This window comes from Festucalex cinctus, chromosome 17 (assembly GCF_051991245.1).
Source record: "Festucalex cinctus isolate MCC-2025b chromosome 17, RoL_Fcin_1.0, whole genome shotgun sequence".
Lineage (NCBI taxonomy): Eukaryota > Metazoa > Chordata > Actinopteri > Syngnathiformes > Syngnathidae > Festucalex > Festucalex cinctus.
Genome location: NC_135427.1, coordinates 6,697,831 through 6,716,734, shown reverse-complemented (window position 1 = coordinate 6,716,734; position 18,904 = coordinate 6,697,831). Strand labels below are relative to the sequence as shown.

Here is an 18,904-nt window from a genome sequence, read left to right as displayed (position 1 = left end):
ATTGTGGCCTCGCAATGCGCCGTCGAGGAGAAAGTGAAGTGGAAAGCTGGTCCACACTGCACGCGTTTCAGCCGGGTGTTAGCAGAGGCAGGAAGTGAAGGTGACTGGCCCAAGAATGTGTCTGCTCCCCGGCTCCGCCCACAGGAAATGCCAATCCGGCCTGTCGGAGTCTGCACTCATCAAAATACTCTTAGCGGAGACGGAATTTTATGACACAGGACAGGATGGATGGAACTGATGGAGGAGGAGGTTGCTCTCCTGCGCTCCGTTTAGATAAGGTTGACATCTGATGGCTTTTCGGGGTGTTCTGGTGGTCCGCCTGGGTCGGGGGTGGGGGGCCGACGACTCTGGGCCCCGCTGAAGACTAAACAGTGAGCGCGCATTCCAGAAGCTCAAATTAATCACTTTTCAGAGAAGGCGTGCACAACAAAACACAGATGGGGAATATATAAAATGGCGCTCCATTCTGTCATCGCCTTGAAATGTGCGACATTAGCTCGGCCCGCCGTCGTCTTCGCGTTTTGCGAGGCCCCGCGAGGCTTTTGCTTCTCTTTGCTCTCTGTCATTATTATGCTGCAAATATTTCCACCGTACCCTTAAAAGCCACCGACGTGATTATACGAGACGGTAAGTATTTCCAGATACCTTTGGTTAGACCGTGTACGTTTATTCCCGAAGTATGATGTAAACGCCAAGTGATGGCCGCTCGCCGTTCCTACAAGAATTATATCCGCTGAGGGAAATGCAGCCTACAAAAGACAGTGAAGAAATCCAACTGTTAAATCTACTCCCCCATAATTGTACATAACAACAAGCACAGTTGGGAAACCAAATGAGGGAAAAGTGAGGAGAAAATGTCATGTTTATTATGTTACAGAGATTTGACCCCACTCTATTGTTATTTTTTTCCCCATGTGTGTATGAAACTAGCCAGGCTAACTCCTAGGTTAGCTTATTGCTAGCAAGCTGGTACAACAGACATGACATGAATTACGACACGGGTGGATTTAAAACTACCAAGAGGGGGGAAAAAATGTTATTGGCCAGTGTATGGTGAGAAATCCTAGAGAATAAAGTAAAGTTATTTTAAAGTAAAAGGGAATACCTTACCTAACTCCTAGGTTAGCTTATTGCTAGCAAGCTGGTACGACAGACATGACACGAATTACGACAAGGGTGGATTTAAAACTACCAAAAGAGAAACAAAAATACTCATTGGCCAGTGTATGGTGAGAAATCCTAGAGAATAAAGTAAAGTTATTTTAAAGTAAAAGGGAATACCTTACCTAACTCCTAGGTTAGCTTACTGCTAGCACGCTGGTACGACAGACATGACACGAATTACGACAAGGGTGGATTTAAAACTACCAAAAGAGAAAAAAAAATACTCATTGGCCAGTGTATGATGAGGAATCCTAGAGATTAAAGTAAAGTTATTTTAAAATAAAAGGGAACTTACCTAACTGCTAGATTAGCTTACTGCTAGCAAGCTGGTACAACAGACGTAACATGAATTACGACAAGCGTGGATTTAAAACTACCAAAAGAGAGGAAAAAAAAAAACACTCATTGGCCAGTGTATGATGAGGAATCCTAGAGATTAAAGTAAAGTTATTTTAAAATAAAAGGGAATACCTTACCTAACTGCTAGGTTAGCTTATTGCTAGCAAGCTGGTACGACAGACATAACATGAATTATGACAAGGGTGGATTTAAAACTACCAAAAGAGAAAAAAAAATACTCATTGGCCAGTGTATGATGAGGAATCCTAGAGATTAAAGTAAAGTTATTTTAAAATAAAAGGGAATTTACCTAACTGCTAGATTAGCTTACTGCTAGCAAGCTGGTACGACAGACATGACACGAATTACGACAAGGGTGGATTTAAAACTACCAAAAGAGAAAAAAAAATACTCATTGGCCAGTGTATGATGAGGAATCCTAGAGATTAAAGTAAAGTTATTTTAAAATAAAAGGGAACTTACCTAACTGCTAGATTAGCTTACTGCTAGCACGCTGGTACGACAGACATGACACGAATTACGACAAGGGTGGATTTAAAACTACCAAAAGAGAAAAAAAAATACTCATTGGCCAGTGTATGATGAGGAATCCTAGAGATTAAAGTAAAGTTATTTTAAAATAAAAGGGAACTTACCTAACTGCTAGATTAGCTTACTGCTAGCAAGCTGGTACGACAGACATGACACGAATTACGACAAGGGTGGATTTAAAACTACCAAAAGAGGAAAAAAAATACTCATTGGCCAGTGTATGATGAGGAATCCTAGAGATTAAAGTAAAGTTATTTTAAAATAAATGGGAATACCTTACCTAACTGCTTGGTTAGCTTATTGTTAGCAAGTTAGTACGACAGACATAACATGAATTACGACAAGGGTGGATTTAAAACTACCAAAAGAGAAAAAAAAATACTCATTGGCCAGTGTATGATGAGGAATCCTAGAGATTAAAGTTTGTTTGTTTGTTTTTTTTAAATAAAAGGGAATATTTATTATTGTAGGTTGACGCAGCAGTTTAGCTCGCCGGCTACATGCGTACGTACGCTGATATGCCTTCAAAAAAAAAGTGAATATGATGCTTGGTAAAGCACTTTGGACAACATATGGTGTGGATAAAGCGCTATACACGTGCGCTCCATTTTGCCATTTACCATTATGATCAAATTGGATTTTTCATTTTTTTGGATTATGATGTGTGTTTTTTTTGCAAAAGTATAAATTGATCGCGGATTTGACATACGAGTCCAGGCAATATACAACCTGAAATTACTGTATAAACTAATTCTGCTCAAGATCATGCAAATATATCTTCATATGAGATGGGGGAGCCTGTTTTTGCGTGGTCAGTCTGCTTTCGTCATTGGGCAGCGTAGCGAGTCCGTAGCCACAGTCGGACTTCTGCATCCGCCAGCAGCTCTCCGAGTAGATGCCACACACACTCCACCACACTATACGTACTCGTGTGTTCTTACAAACCTCAGCACTGACACACACACACACACGTGTTGTAGAAATAAGAGCCGCTACAGCAGGGTGGAGTCCATTCTGCTTCCTCAGCAAATCTTTGATTTCTGCTCCAAAGCAGCACTGCAGCATTTATCCCATTTAAGATATGACATTTTTATAATCCCACGGAATGAAAATAGTGGGGTTAGACATGTTATGCTAGGATGAGTATTTTTCTTGCACTGACAAAAAAGCTGGAACGCTGCAAACAGTCGAGGAAATAAATCAGTTTGTTGCTCAATGTTGTAGCAAAATGGAGACGCAGAGACATACAAAGAAGGATAAAAATAGTTTTAAAGCAGAGAATATACTGTCAGAGTCTTAGAAAGTCACCTACTATGACTCTTTTGTAAAAACTATTGGGAAAAAATATTTCAAAATAAACTTTAAAAAAAAAAAAAAGACATGGTGGGGCACAGAGAAACCATGTAAGGAAAAGCATCCAATGGGAGTCCATCCCCACTAATTATATTTAAATGACTAAATGATCAATCCAACCCTAAATAGCATGTAAAAGATACTTTTTGGTTAAAAATGAATGTCATGGACAAAAGAATTAATGTGATTTTTTTTATATATATATTTTTTTATTTTTTTATTTTTTTCAATTTGAATAGAAATAGAAGAAAATGTGTTCTCATCCCAGTCGCCAAAAAGGTAAGGTGTCAAGAATTTTTAATGCTATGTGATGTAAGAACTATGTGATGTCAAGGATCTTTAATCGCGTTACCGGGTCAACGGCCAATCAGGTAAGTCCATGTCAGTACTGGGACTCACATGTCTAGCCACAACCGATGGGATCGATTTACTGTCTATATAAGCTGTCTGAGAAATGCGTGTGTGGTTGCCGGATTATTGCTCTCTGTTCCTCTGTGCTTCTCCGCAGCCCAAATGTGGCTTGGCGACTCGTGATTCTCGTCCTTTTTCGTTTCGTCAAGTTATGTGCATAAATAGTTCAAACCTGATTTGTGTCTGCGCTTTGGGATCCAACCCTTCAGCGCATAACACCAACACGTCTCTTAGCAGGAATGGCGCCCGCCCCTCAAAACAGCAGCAATGGCTTCCTCCTGGAGGGCCCAGCCAGTGTTGGGTGGAGGGCCGAAAGCCGCCGCTTTGTTTGTTTTGCTTCTGTGTCCTTATTTCCGTCAATTCTGACCTGACGGGAAGGAGCGGAGGGCGGACGGGACAATGGACTATTGTGAGGCCGCGCTTTATGCGCTCGCGAGGCTTAAACAGGAAACGGCGCCAAGGCGGACACTCGCCCCCGTCGCGCTGCTGCAACATGTCTTGCGTACTCTCGTCGGACTCGCACGCAATTGTAAAAACTTCGCGGCTTGCCGCAACCGAAAGAGATCAACTTTCTGATGTCCGTCATTTTGAGAACTGTTCGTAAAAAATTCGGGACTGCGGTTGACCCGGTGACCGTTAAGAGCAAACTAAGGCATGCGTGCCAAGAAGACAAAAATGTCTTCATCCATTAAAAAAAATAAAAAATAAAAAATCAGCATAGAAAAATGGCCATAAAAGGGGTGGCAAGCATGACGGAGATTTTTGTTGTAATAAGTTGTACGCTGATTTATGACTCCTAAATCAACACATTAAAACTGTGGTTTGGTGTTTATTAAAATGATATTTTGCATGTGAACCGACACAAACTGACGATGTCATCATAATGGAATGGAAAATGTGATAACACTATAACTATCTCAACGAAACACACCAAAACGCCTCCACTTTTTTTTTTTTTTTTTTTTTAAACTATGATTTCCACATCTAAGCCTGTCACCTTCAAGTTCGGATTCAATGCCAAATGATTGATGAGCCCCGATGAGGAAGGGAGGCTATTTGCGGAGGTATGTGGCAGAGCCGCGCCGCTTTCCGATGTCACGTGCGCTCGCGCGTGCGCGTGACTGCGCGTGAATTCATCGTATTGCGAAGAGACGTCTTCCTGTTTTGACGAATTGGAAGAAAAGGTTGTCGCTCGCAAGTGCGGATATTGTGATAACATGCCGAAGATGTGCTAAAATTGCTCTGTGTCGAATGTTGATGGAACAAAAGACAACAGTGTTCATTCATTTTGTAGAAGTTAAGAACGATAACCTCTGAAAATACATGGACAGTGTTTACATTTTTTTTGACGCAGTTTCAAATGAGTTTGGTACGGAGCCCCTAAAGTGACATAGGGAAAAAAAATTACATATGTTTCTCATCCGGACAAGAAACATATATATGTACATATTTTTTTTCTCCCATGTGACTTTAGGGGCTCCGTAGTTTGGTGTACAGCTAGGCTAGCTATGCTAGCTAGCACGTCCGTTAGCCAAACGCTGGGCTCTTCTGTATTTGTTTACAGAAGAGCAGCTAGTGACCTGACTTACCCAATATTATATGTTCTAGCATATGTAGGAACTTTGTACACCTCATTACTGTTCTTAAGAAAATGAATATAAAGTAAATACATTAAAAAAAAACCACCAGTTGAGAATCACTGGAATAGACCATCACAGTCATTGATGAAAACCAGTTAAACACTATTGTTGATTATAAAATGTTACAAACACACCAAGCAAAAAAAAAAAAAAAAAAAAAAAAATAGTATGCATCCACCCTTTCATTTTGGACCCCTTATTATTCATTTTATATTACTATTTACATTTTGAAGTGATCCACAACGTTAGCAGTTAGCATAATTTGTAATACAACAACACAAAATGGTTTCTTTCTTTTTCTTGACATTTAAAACTGTGGCCAAGTATTGTACGCAATGATGATGTCATCAGAAAGAAATGACTACTCAGTAAATTTACAATTTTGCACATCATTGTCGGAAATATGTTGTTTTCAACACTTAAGTGTCAAAAGATCTGTTGTGCAATATTTCATGATCTATGTTCCAAAATGACGTTTTATTATATTAGGAGTCAAAGATTGAGTTATTACCAGTCACATCAGTTTCCCCCCCCAGAAATGTGCTCATTCTTTTTAACAATTTTGTCAGTCTTTCTCTGCACGTTCAAAATGTCTAAAGAAAACAGCCAATATTTCTACAAAAACATGCAATCAGGAGTTTGCGTGAATGAAAACAAGAATTTGCCGTCCCACTAGCCCGCCCCCCAAAATTGTAAGGTAGTCGTGAATGTATAATTGAACACCAAAAACAAAAACTCCTTGATGGAGGAAAGAGTGCAAACAAGCACCTTTGTCCACTGCAGACTCCCTCGGCGGACGTTTGTATGGTTCCAGACTCATGAAAAACACAGTAGCCGCTGTTATTCTTAGAGTTCAAATTAGCACACTAAAAAAAAAAAAAAAAAAAAAAGATGGGGAGGTTTCGCATTTGAAGCGGTTTGGTTTGCGGGGAGCGAGCATCGGGGCGGCCATAATTCCGTCTGGATTTTCAATAAAAAAAAAAAAAAAAGATTTGTCACGGGAAAGAGGATATTTATTAGGATTTAAATCTGCTTTATTCATGCCGTGACTGAATGGCGACTTTTGATGTTGGATGGGAGAGAAATGGGACGCGTGAGTCCATTTAAACAATAGATTCACTATTTCACTCTTACTTTAAACAGTGCTTCTCAAATAGTGGGGCGGGGGTGGGCCCCCCCCCCAGGGGGGGCGCGAGGCTCCATCAAGGGGGGTGCGTTTGACCTCGGGGAACATGCTTTTTTTATTTTTTATTTTTTTACTGTCCTAGAATAAAGTGCAATTGCACCTCCACTACATTAGGGGGCAGTAGTGCTCTCATTATTGACAGTGTGCGCAGGGAGCATTCGCTCAGTGGTGTAGGGGTTTTGTTTGCACTGAACACAGAAAAAAATAAAAAATAAATCAGCACAAATTATTTTATATTTTTGTTTTGCAGGTTATAGTTTTTTTTTTTTTTTTTTAATATTGTGCTCCTGAGTTAATGTTGGTGATCAGTTTGAATGCATTATTTATTTATTGATTTTATGTCATTTTATTTTTTTCTTTCATATGGTTTGACATGGCCAGTCAAAAAAACGTTTATAGTTTAATTAAGGATTTAATTTTATTTTTGAATTTCAGATGCACTTTAAATCTTTTCTGTTACAGTTAATAAAGATATTCTTTGTTGTCAGTTGCTCCATATTTCTTTCTTTTTTTATTCTCTTATACGTTAATACGGATACAGTGTTATGCAGAGGCGTGCTTAGAACAATTTTGTCGGCAAATGATACTATTTATAGTCGCGTGAGGGTCGGGGGGGCGCGAGATGTTTTCTTCTTACTAGGCGGGGCATGACGGAAAATAATTGAGAAGCACTGCCTTAACCCTCCCTTTCGTAAAATCTTTACTCCTCGCAATCAAATGGTGCCGTTTGTTGAGCCGCAACAAACAACATTTGCGGCGGCACATCTCAAGGCGCCCCGCGGAGAGACTTGCCCTTGTTTGACCTTTTGGGTTAAGAAAAGAAAACGGTTTTTGCTCATTTCAAATCCAGAAGTGTTGGATGCCAAGATAAAGATGCCAAGTTAAAAACCGTAACGACACATCATGACAGAACTTTGCATGTAAGTGCACTAATTACGCCGGTTCATAACGCTATAAAATGCGGCTTCTGCTGCACAATAGACTTTTTTTTTTTTTTTTTTTTTTTTTTTTCCAAACCATTGAATATAATTTCAGAGCGTTTGTTGTTGTTTCTTCGCTGAAAATGATTCCATGGCCTCAACGTCTTTGAAAATGGATTTCGTCGTGTTTCATGCCGCTGGAACGTCTCTCAAAATGTTTTTGGCAGCAAGACTGAAATGTGTAAAAGTAACTTCCAGGAAAACTCCTTCATATGCTTTTCTCCTCAAACGTTCAGTTTTCTTCTAAATTACATCGTCTCAAATCAAATTTAGATGATGACTTTTTTTTTGTTTAAAAAAAAAATAAAAAATAAAAAGACTCATTAAAAACCACTCAACATGCAGGTGGACACTGGCTGTAGCAAAAAGTCATTAATCTTATGCTAGCGCTTTACTTGGTTGAAAACTACGAAGGAGTATTCGGGTCACACTGAAAATAAAATGGAAAATAAGAACAAGAAGCATTTGTAAGACTGTGGCTTGTTTATTCACTGGTTGTGAAATTTATACTAAAGTTCAACTTGCTGAGATATTCAACCGTTCATATCTTAACAGTTATACGTCTGTTACCAATATAAAATTATTTATAAAAACAAAAAAAACACTTTTTAGATACTAAAAAGAGGTGGAAAAAAATGTTATGCTGTCTTTGTTCTTGTAAAAAAAAAAGTGCCTATTGTCAAACTATGTGAGCAATATAAAATTCTTTAAAAAAAACTCATAAAAAGAGAAAAAAAACTGTTATTCTGTTTTTTTTCTTGTAAAAAAGTGTCTATTGTCAAATTATGTGAGCAATATAAAATTCTTAAAAAAAAATCCTAAAAAGAGAAAAAAAAATGTTATTCTGTTTTTTTTTCTTCTAAAAAAGTAAAAAAGTGCCTATTGTCAAATTATGTGAGCAATATAAAATTCTTTTTTAAAAAAAAACTAAAAAAAGAAAAAAAACTGTTATTCTGTTTTTTTTCCTTCTTAAAAAAAAGGTACCTATTGTCAAAAAAAAAAACCTCCTAAAAAGTGTGAAAAAAATCTGTTATTCTGTCTTTCTTGTAAAAAAAGTGCCCATTGTCAAAATTATTCAAACAATTAACAAAAAATGCTAATTAGGCCTATTTATTTATTAAGTATCCATTTCTGTTAACACAATCAACACCGAAAATAAACCTGTTTACAAAGGAGGTGAAGGGAAGCTACATTGGATCTAAAAAGTCTACACACCCCTATTTAAACAACACTGCAGATCAGCGATGGGCACAATTCTCACAAAAAAAAATATAATATATATATATATATAATATAATAATAATAATATAATATAAAAAAAACGGGATAAATGATTGGGAGAGAGTTTTTTGTTGTAAATATTGATGAATTAAACAAACACACAAAAAAGGCTCGAGGTAAAAGGCACTTTTCTCAAAAAAAAAAAAAAAAAAAAAAAAAATGGCTGGTGCTGGAGTACAACATACCTGTGCTAAATGTTACCCTTGTTGAGGACTTTGACCATGTTTTTTTATTCACACTTTTTAACTGTGATGTTTCCAATTTCCCCCGCAAAAACACCTAGTAACAAATATAATAAATATTTAAAAATAAATAAATAAAATGGAGTCAGTGGAAAATGTGGGCGAAGCAGCTAAAAAATAACATGTTGTGGTTTTAAATGATTTACAGGGGTCGTTCCCGCGGTCAAGCGGCGCGCCATTGTGTTGAAACCCGCCGAGTGTGTGAACCAGACATCTTATCTCCATATTTGGACTTTCAAAACACGCAACGCGCACTTAACGCGTGACGGTGTCACTAGTGGAATGTCTTCAGATCATCATCCTGGAAAACATTGTTCCAAAATGTCGCCGATAAGCAAAACGGCGATGCAGAGCGAGTCAAGTGTGACTTGTAAGTGCGTCCTTCCCAAAAGGGACTTTTGGACGAGCTGCTGAGACGCTCAAACGACGGCTGTTCAATCACCTCCGAGTGTTTTCATTAGAGGAAGGCGACCATCTTGACACGTCAACATTTTTGGAAAGTCTGCATGGGATAGCGAGGCCAATGCAAAGACCGAGATGTGGCGGAGCTGGTTGAAGTGGCTGAGGAGAGGGAGGTCTGGGTTTCCCTCCTAAAGCTGCTGCCCCCGTGACCCGACCTCGGCTAAGCGGTAGAAGATGGATGGATGGATGGATGGAGTCCGGGCTCTCCCTACGCGTAGAGAGGAGCCAGCTGAGGTGGCTCGGGCATCTGGTTTGGAGGCCTCCTGGACGACCCACGACACGCTGGAGAGATTATGTCTCTCGGCTGGCCTGGGAACGCCTTGGGACCCCGTCGGCGGAGCTGGTTGAAGTGGCTGAGGAGAGGGAGGTCTGGGTTTCCCTCCTAAAGCTGCTGCCCCCGCGACCCGACCTCGGCTAAGCGGTAGAAGATGGATGGATGGATGGAGTCCGGGCTCTCCCTACGCGTAGAGAGGAGCCAGCTGAGGTGGCTCGGGCATCTGGTTTGGAGGCCTCCTGGACGACCCACGACACGCTGGAGAAACTATGTCTCTCGGCTGGCCTGGGAACGCCTTGGGATCCCGTCGGCGGAGCTGGTTGAAGTGGCTGGGGAGAGGGAGGTCTGGGTTTCCCCCCTAAAGCTGCTGCCCCCCGCAACCCGACTTCAGATAAGCGGAAGAAGATGAATGGATAGATGGTGTCTGGGCTCTCCCTACGTGTAGAGAGGAGCCAGCTGAAGTGGCTCGGGCACCTGGTTTGGATGCCTCCTGGACGACCCAGGACACGCTGGAGAGACTATGTCTCTCGGCTGGCCTGGGAACGTCTTGGGATCCCGCTGGTGGAGCTGGTTGAAGTGGCTGGGGAGAGGGAGGTCTGGGTTTCCCCCCTAAAGCTGCTGCCCCCCCGCGACCCGACCTCGGATAAGCGGAAGAAGATGGATGGATGGATGGAGTCCGGGCTCTCCCTACGCGTAGAGAGGAGCCAGCTGAAGTGGCTCGGGCACCTGGTTTGGATGCCTCCTGGATGACCCAGGACACGCTGGAGAGACTATGTCTCTCGGCTGGCCTGGGAACGTCTTGGGATCCCGCCAGAGGAGCTGGTTGAAGTGGCTGGGGAGAGGGAAGTCTGGGTTTCCCTCCTAAAGCTGCTGCCCCCGCGACCCGACCTCGGATAAGCGGAAGAAGATGGATGGATGGTCTATTAAAGTCTGAAGCGTAACAGGAAAAAAAGGAAACGGCTTACTAAGATCTTGAAACATTTTTAATAAAATAAAAACAAAAGTAAGAGTAACCTGTTGGAAAAAAAACAGCAAGCAATAATGACTATAGTTGTGTGTTCAAGTTGGAAGGAAGTTGGTGAGCCGTGCCAACTATTTCCTCCTCATTCGGGTGCCAGAGGTGGCAGCTCGAGACTAGACAGACATACGCACGAATCGCACGATGACGCGTCCTCGAACGGCACTTGATACCGATTAGACGTGCGTATCGAACATTATCTCCAGAGGTCAAACCGTTCTTTTATGAAAGGCCGTCACCGATTACCCAGTCGTTTGTTTACAATTCAAAACGGTTGTCTTAACGTAACAATGAGATGTTTTCATCCCAAAACGTTTATTTTGTGAGGGACGTTTAACGACTGACTGACTGAAGGCCTGAAGGGGGACGAGTGGAGGACGCTCGTGTTCCTGTTGATAAGGCCCACTTTCCTGTTGGACAGGTCAGGACGGGAAAGCTGACGTGAGCGTTTCGTAGCCCTTTTGTTGTTTTCGATGAGCGCATTTATGTATGTCAAGGAAACGGGGTAACGGGATATTACCGCACATTATCTTTGCAGTTATTGTTCTCAGTTTTATGTTTCAATTTTTTTTTTTTTTTTTTTTATCCTGTATGTGCTTAGCTGTGAATCCAACATGTTCCTTTGAATGTATAAACGTGACACTGAATAGGATAAGAATTGTTGAAAATAAAATATCGAACGTTTAGGATTGCTTCATTTTATACACAAAACTTGAAATGTCAGAAAACAGCATTCTGACTTATTGTGTTCATGGAATAGGAAATGAATTAAGCAGAAAAAAAATCCACCAGTTGACATTTGTCTCAAGGGGGCGGCCATTTTTAGATACGAGAACTAGACTAAGTGCAATTTCTGGAGAAATTGCGTGGGAATGCTGAAAGCTGAATGCTAATATGTGAATGCTAAGATTTAAATGCATGTGGAATGCTTATGAAGTAAACAGAGATAAATTATGAAATTATGACCTCCTGGTTACTGCACAATGCACTTTATCAACTATGCCACCGAGCCGTACACCTGGTAATGATGATAAGTTATATGTATGGAAGTGGGCGTGGAAAGTGAGACTTAAAAAAAGTTCACCAAAAATCATTTGTAATGTGGGACCAATTAATCAGCTGGCCACAATCAAAACATATAAATTTACAATTTCACAAGCAGTCCTCAGATGAGCCAATGCAACTTGTACGTTACGGTTTGTTTATTTATTTATTTGTTTCTTTTTAAATCATAGACCGACATAAACATGAAAAGGACACAAATTAATTACTGGTAACACAATAGATATGACAAAGATTAACATCGTTATGAGATTAACTCATTTGCTCCCGAAAATGTAGAAATACGTTCTATTTTCGATATTAAGTGTCCCAAAGACGTATTTATACGTTTTTTGTTGTTGTTGTTGTTTTTTTATGATAGAGCATACAGAAGGCTTTGACACAGCCACTGAACTGAAGAGAGCTGTTGAAACAATGGTAGTCATTACAAAAACGGCCAGGAGGTGGCAGCAGAGTATAAGAGATCCGCATTCCATTTGCATTCATGTTATTTTTTTTGGAACAATAGTTCAACAACAGTTGAGCTCCGTAATTTAGGGCTGGCCCACAAATATGGAAAATCTGCATATAATTTGACGTCAATTGTTTTAAAGTTATGTAGCATTATTTTACCGATCCGGCCCACTCGGTAATATATTTTCCTCAACGCGGCCCCTGAGCTAATCTGAGTTTGACACCACTGATTGTAGACAGTGAATTCCACTCAAACAATTTCATAATGCCGCATTTCCCCTTTTTCTTACGGTCGGCTGATGCAGTCGAGTGATTTACACGTGCTCATCTTCTGTTGTGGCAGCAGGGGTTCAGTTTCCACTCAATGACGCAGTGAATGAGTGTCAAAATGTCGCTTTTGATTCACTCGCAACCACTCTTTATCCTTGCTTTGATAAACGAGCACATCTAATCATGGCAGTGCACTTTATAATACGATGACGGCCTCGTCTTCGATGGATGCAAGCGTTTTGACAAATATACTTAAATGTCTCAAATGTACCCGTATTTAATTTCCTATATTTGTTTGTTTACTACCATGTGCAATTTGGGCATTAAATCCGAATTGGACTTTTGGACGCTCATTTTAAATCCATGCTGACTGCTTTAAATCGTGTTGACAAGTCAATTGAAGACGCCATCGGCGTGGCGGGGGACTCCTCCGATTGTGGTGGGTCCGACCCACGGCCCGCCCCCTTTTTTTCTGGTCCTCTGCGCTGCGCTTCTGCACACAAGCACACCACAGTGGGATTGTCCTGCCGAGCAACCAGAGGACCACTTTCAACGTTATCCGTTCAGGAAACATCACGAAAGTCACTTTTTTTTTAATCCTGCGTTTCTCCAGATTTTGGGTGAGTCGCTAATTTTGTTCATGAGCAAAGTATGTTGGACTCCTCTGTGGGATTTGTGCGCATTCCGAAATGTGAGGATTAACCGTCATTGTTTACAGTTATGTTCAAAAGCTGTTTTATCTCTGGCTTTTTACACCCATTTAAGTTTTAGAATGCCCCTCTGGTGTCAGGGTCTGAATTTTCATTTGCTAATCTGTACCCACAGTTTAGTAAACCGTACTCACGGTTTAAGCGCTTCTGTGGCGTAATGTAATACGCATGCGCACGCAACGTTCGTGTGGTTGCTTGACAGCAGTACTAGGAGCGAACGGCTGTTTTTTTTTATTTATCTTAAACTGTACACTAGTTTTGGCAGTTTAACGATGCATTCGGATGAATGGATGACGGAAAAGATGACGTTTCTTTAACCAAGTACGGCGTATTAATTGCGGAGCACAACAAAACACGTCCGCATTTCAACAGCCTTCAGGCTCAACGCGGAAGTAAAAGAAAGAAAGAAGAAAAGTGCTCGGGCGCCTCATAGTGGCACGAGCGCAACATGACACATCAACTGAATACATAAATCTGCAGTTTAAGATGAAAAGAAGCAGCCGTTCGCTAGTGCTAATACTGCTGTCAAGCAACCACTCGAACGTTTGCGTGCGCATGCGCATTACATAACGCCAATGAAGAGCTAAACCGTGGGTACGGTTTAGTAAACCGTGGATACAGATTAGTAAACTGTGGATACAGATGAATAATCTGTGGGTACATATTAGTAAACTGTGGGTACAGATTAGTAAACTGTGGGTACAGATTGTTAAAATGTGGGTACAGATTAGTAAACTGTGGGTACAGATTGTTAAACTGTGGGTACAGATTGTTAAACTGTGGGTACAGATTAGTAAACTGTGGGTACAGATTAGTAAACTGTGGGTACAGATTGTTAAACTGTGGGTACAGATTAATAAACTGTGGGTACAGATTGTTAAACTGTGGGTACAGATTAGTAAACTGTGGGTACAGATTAGTAAACTGTGGGTACAGATTGTTAAACTGTGGGTACAGATTAGTAAACTGGGTACAGATTGTTAAACTGTGGGTACAGATTGTTAAACTGTGGGTACAGATTAGTAAACTGTGGGTACAGATTGTTAAACTGTGGGTACAGATTGTTAAACTGTGGGTACAGATTGTTAAACTGTGGGTACAGATTGTTAAACTGAGGGTACAGATTAGTAAACTGTGGGTACAGATTAGTAAACTGTGGGTACAGATTGTTAAACTGTGGGTACAGATTGTTAAACTGTGGGTACAGATTAGTAAACTGTGGGTACAGATTAGTAAACTGTAAAAAAAAAAAAAAAAGTGTTGTAGCGAAGCCATTTTTTGGCTGACTAAGCACATCGGGTTGAATTTCTGTTGAGGTAAAAAATGATTTAGATGTGAGAAAATGTTGAGAAATGTGGCGTTCACGTCCAGTATGTTTGCAGTGGCCGTTTCAGTCGTGTCAAAAGTTGTAAAGGAGTCTCCTCAGTTTTCTTGCGTGAAACTCAACCCTGCCCGCTGACATATTTATACACCACCATGAGGGCATGATTATTATACCCTGTCGTGAATAAATGACTTTGCTTTTTCATCCGCTTCCCTTGTAATTGCAGCTTCCGCCATATAACCGAAAAATAATGAAGACGCAACGTGATTTAGAGTTCACATTTAGTGGCTTTGAGGTGTTTTAATTCGGGACCCTGGCAGCACTATGTCGGGGGGGCGGTGGCCTTTATGAGCCCCCACAACCTGAGGCAGACCACCGTGTGAAATGCCACACATATTGCACGCAATCAATGACAAATCCAGCCGGCCTTGCTGCTAAACGTTATTCAAGAGACGTTCTGCCGTTGCGTCACAATGGGATCGTTCCAAGTTGAACTCATTGTTGCGCGTCTCCAACACAAGTGGGCGTGTACATCCGACATTTCCTGCTCCCGTATGAACTCAGCTTTTTTTTTTTTTTTTTTTTTGGACTCACCCTCATACTCCGAGTTAGACACAGCACCCATTGAAACATTAATCCATTTTTTTTTAAACTAGCTTGACATTCCTTTGAAGCACGACCTTCTGTGACCTCCAAGTGTCACTGACGCAACGAGGAAGGGATCCGGTGCAGAGGTGCGAACGTAGTATTCGGGTGCTTTGTTTGTCTTTGCACCGCCGGATTCACAACTATTTTTTTTCCTGACACGCACACATGGTGATGTTCAAAAGTTCCTTCTGACACAAATACTTGTACTGTAATTTCTTGTGTATTTAAATACAAAAAAATACTTCTGAATTTATTTTGATAAACTCAAGTTCGACACCCCCCCACCAAACTCTCCACTGTGGTCTAGAGTAGTGATCGACCAATATGGTTTTTTCAAGGCTGATACCGATACACATCATTAGTAGTCAAGGGGGGCGATAACCGATATTTCAAGCCGATATTCTTTGCAGTAAAATAGAAAAATAAATAAATAAATCCTTTTAAACTATATGAACAGTTTTGTTTAAAAAATTATAAGAAAAGTTGCAGTGAGCTTCCAGGGTTATTATAATAATAAAAATGATTGATAATAATAAAATAATAATAAATTATTATATTATTTTTTTTATTATGTATTTATTATTTTAATTTATTAATTATAAAATAAAAATTAAAAATCAAGTAAATAGATCCCTAAAGATTTCTACAGTAAAAAATTCAACATATATATATATATATATTTTTAAATAAAGTGTACGGAGTTCCTATTTTTTAATAAAGTGGAAATTTAAATAGATCCATAAATGAAAACAATTTTATGTATTTATTTATTCATTTTAAATAATAAAAAAAATAACAACGTAATAACTATATTGATAGATTTGTTTAAAAAAATATAACAAAAATGACAGCTAGCCTACATGTTGACTGTGCAGATACGAGAGCTAGCAAGACGATTGTGAAAAGACGCAATTATTACCGCGCTACTTATGAACCGAACATCTTATGACTTCCTTTGCTGTTGGAAAGGGAAAAAAAAAAACGACTAGAAGATGAAAAGAATCAAGTTTATGATGTGCTGTGGTGATACAAGAAGATACAACAAACAGCGGAGAGCTCGAGCGAGTGGATATTTGTCAAAGAGTTGGAGCGTGTTTTCCCGAGCGAGCAGGAAGTGTTGTGCTTGGATTAAGGCCGAGCGCGATTGATTGAAAATAGAAACGGAGTAGGAGGGCAAAGCGCGAGTTTGGGAAAAAATGCTGCCTTATCTTGTGTGTTTGTTCACCTGGTTAGCCGGGTTAGAGCGTGAAGGACATGAGCATAGCGACGGTTAGCAAAAAGTCCACTGATTTGGACCTACAGCAAAGTCAAGGATTTCGACTCCAAATTTGCTTTGGGACTCAAACAGGAAGACACTATAGGAAGACATTTATGTTTTGTTTTTTGTTTGTTTTTTAATTCTAGTGTTCACATACTAAGTACGCTGTTTGTCTCCACTAGTAAGACAATTCGGCACACTGGTAGAACAACTAAGTTACAAGTGAGGTTGAACTATGCACTAATTGACATATTGCATGCTACTAGTGAAGCACTATATGTAAACTAGTAGAATTTTATGTCACGAGTAGTACTCGTAGCAGTCTTGCCTCACCAGTAACCTGTAAATAATGTCATGGACCATTCAGCGCACTAGTAAAATGACTTGGTCAGACTAGTTGTCTTACTGTCTTAACTCATTCACTCGCCGCCATTTTCACATTTCGCAATCCCGTTCGCTCCCGGCTGTTTTCCTGGATTTTGACTGATTTTTGCAAGGACCACAGAATATTGTGTTCTATTGCTATAAAAGCATGGAACCTACCAAAAGAAAGATTAAAGTCTCCTCTTTCATCAGGAAAAAAGAAGTATGTTTCTATCCGTTTCCGTTTTGCAGCAATTAGCATTAGAAGAGAGCTAAGTTTAATCAGTTTTCGCAAATCTATTTAAAATTGTAAGTAATTGAGCTTTTTTTTCTAGATGGCCCTGGTTGATCTCCTTTGCTCTGCTGCCACCTGCTGGCCGTTTGTGTAATAACTACCATTTCTGCAACCGTTCTTTGCAGTTGAGAGGCTGCATCAAAGCCTTCTGTATGCTCTAGCATTAAAAAACGTATAAATACGTCTTTGGGACACCTAGAACATTAAAAAAACGTATTTATACGTTATTGGGAGTAAATGAGTTAATAGTGTTTTTTTAATGACATTTCTGCACACTAGTACAATTACTAGGGGGCACTATATGCCACATGTTAACTAGCAGAATTTGATGTCACTTCTAGCAAGTACAGTAGTTCTACTAGTGCATCACAGTCATTCTACTAGTGTGAGGAAATGTTTCATAGTATTAACAAATCACACAGACAATTCAGTTCATAAGTAGAACGGCGAGGGTGCACTAGTAGCAAACCAGGTCTTACTAGTGATCAAATTTCTGCACACTAGAAGAACGACGATGGAGGCTACCAGTTGAACTGCCCGCTACTAGTACTACGAGTGCTTGATTTTAACGAGCAAAATTGTATAGTGTCACTAGTAGCACTAATAGGATGTAGTTGTCAACTAGTGCACAGTTTTCCATCACTAGTAAGATGCACTTAGTGAGCCCCGGTCATTCTACAAGTGTGCGGAAATGTCTATGTAGTAAAGACAAAGCGCGTACTAGTACATTGATAATTCAATGCACTAGGGTGCACTACAAGTCTAGAACATATTACTAGTGAGTCAAAACTGTCCACTACTTGATGTCTGTATACTACTAAAACCTCTAGTGAAGTGCTATATATTAAGGAGAATTTGATATGGTCACTACTAGCCTACTAAGTAGCATAAAGTTGTCATCTAGTCTAGCGCGCAAGATTGTTTCACTAGAACATGTAGTTAGTTATTCTACTAATGGGGAGGGATGTCTTACTAGTGAGAACAAAGTGTCCACTAGTACCGGTTAGCCTTTTAACTTTAGCAATCGTGACAGCGTTAGTTTTGCTAGTGAGAATAATGACAATAATGTTTGGTCGTTATCACATGCTAAAGCTAGTTTTCACACTAATTTTATTTTTGTACTTAAAATCAAAGGCAGCCCAAAATAGAATGTGATTTTGTCGCTAACAACTAATACAAGCTAGCTAGCTAATGTAGCTAAAACGGTGGCTTGAAAAGGGGCTAACACGTTTAGAACATAACGGTGGACTTTTACCGCATTAAAGTTGGGCAATAACCACCAACAACTTCAGCACTCTTACTAATACGGTAAATAATAAACAGAAAACAGATCATCAATTAATTGTGTTACCTTGACTTAGAAATTGAATTTGCTCCATGACTAAGCTAGTAACTCAATTGTCCGGGATATCAAATGAAATTTCACTGCAACAGCAATCTGGCGTCGCTTCTATTTCTTTTCCAACTCTCTTTTCGAATCGTTCTCTGATTTAGTTTCCTCAAACAGGAGCCAAAACAGCCAAACTTCTGCCAGAGATCATATTTAGGGGAACCAGGGATGAAGATTTAAAGGCTTATCTAAGGGGTACGTCAACCCCCCGGAATCCTTTAGTCGGAAC

At 40.0% G+C, this 18,904-nt stretch overlaps 1 protein-coding gene across 2 annotated transcripts in view; it reads left to right on the top strand.

Moving 5' to 3' along the window:
• The first annotated feature begins 975 nt into the window (after positions 1 to 975).
• Positions 976 to 18,904, top strand: part of cdc42ep1a (CDC42 effector protein (Rho GTPase binding) 1a) — a 27,662-nt gene continuing 9,733 nt past the window's right edge. Inside the window, exons 1-2 of one of the 2 annotated variants that reach the window (XM_077503254.1) lie at positions 976 to 1,053; positions 3,648 to 3,687. The gene's annotated coding sequence lies outside the window, so the exon portion shown is untranslated. Of the gene's footprint in view, positions 1,054 to 3,647; positions 3,688 to 13,202; positions 13,308 to 18,904 lie in introns of those variants that run through there. The other variant, XM_077503252.1, reaches the window with a different exon arrangement.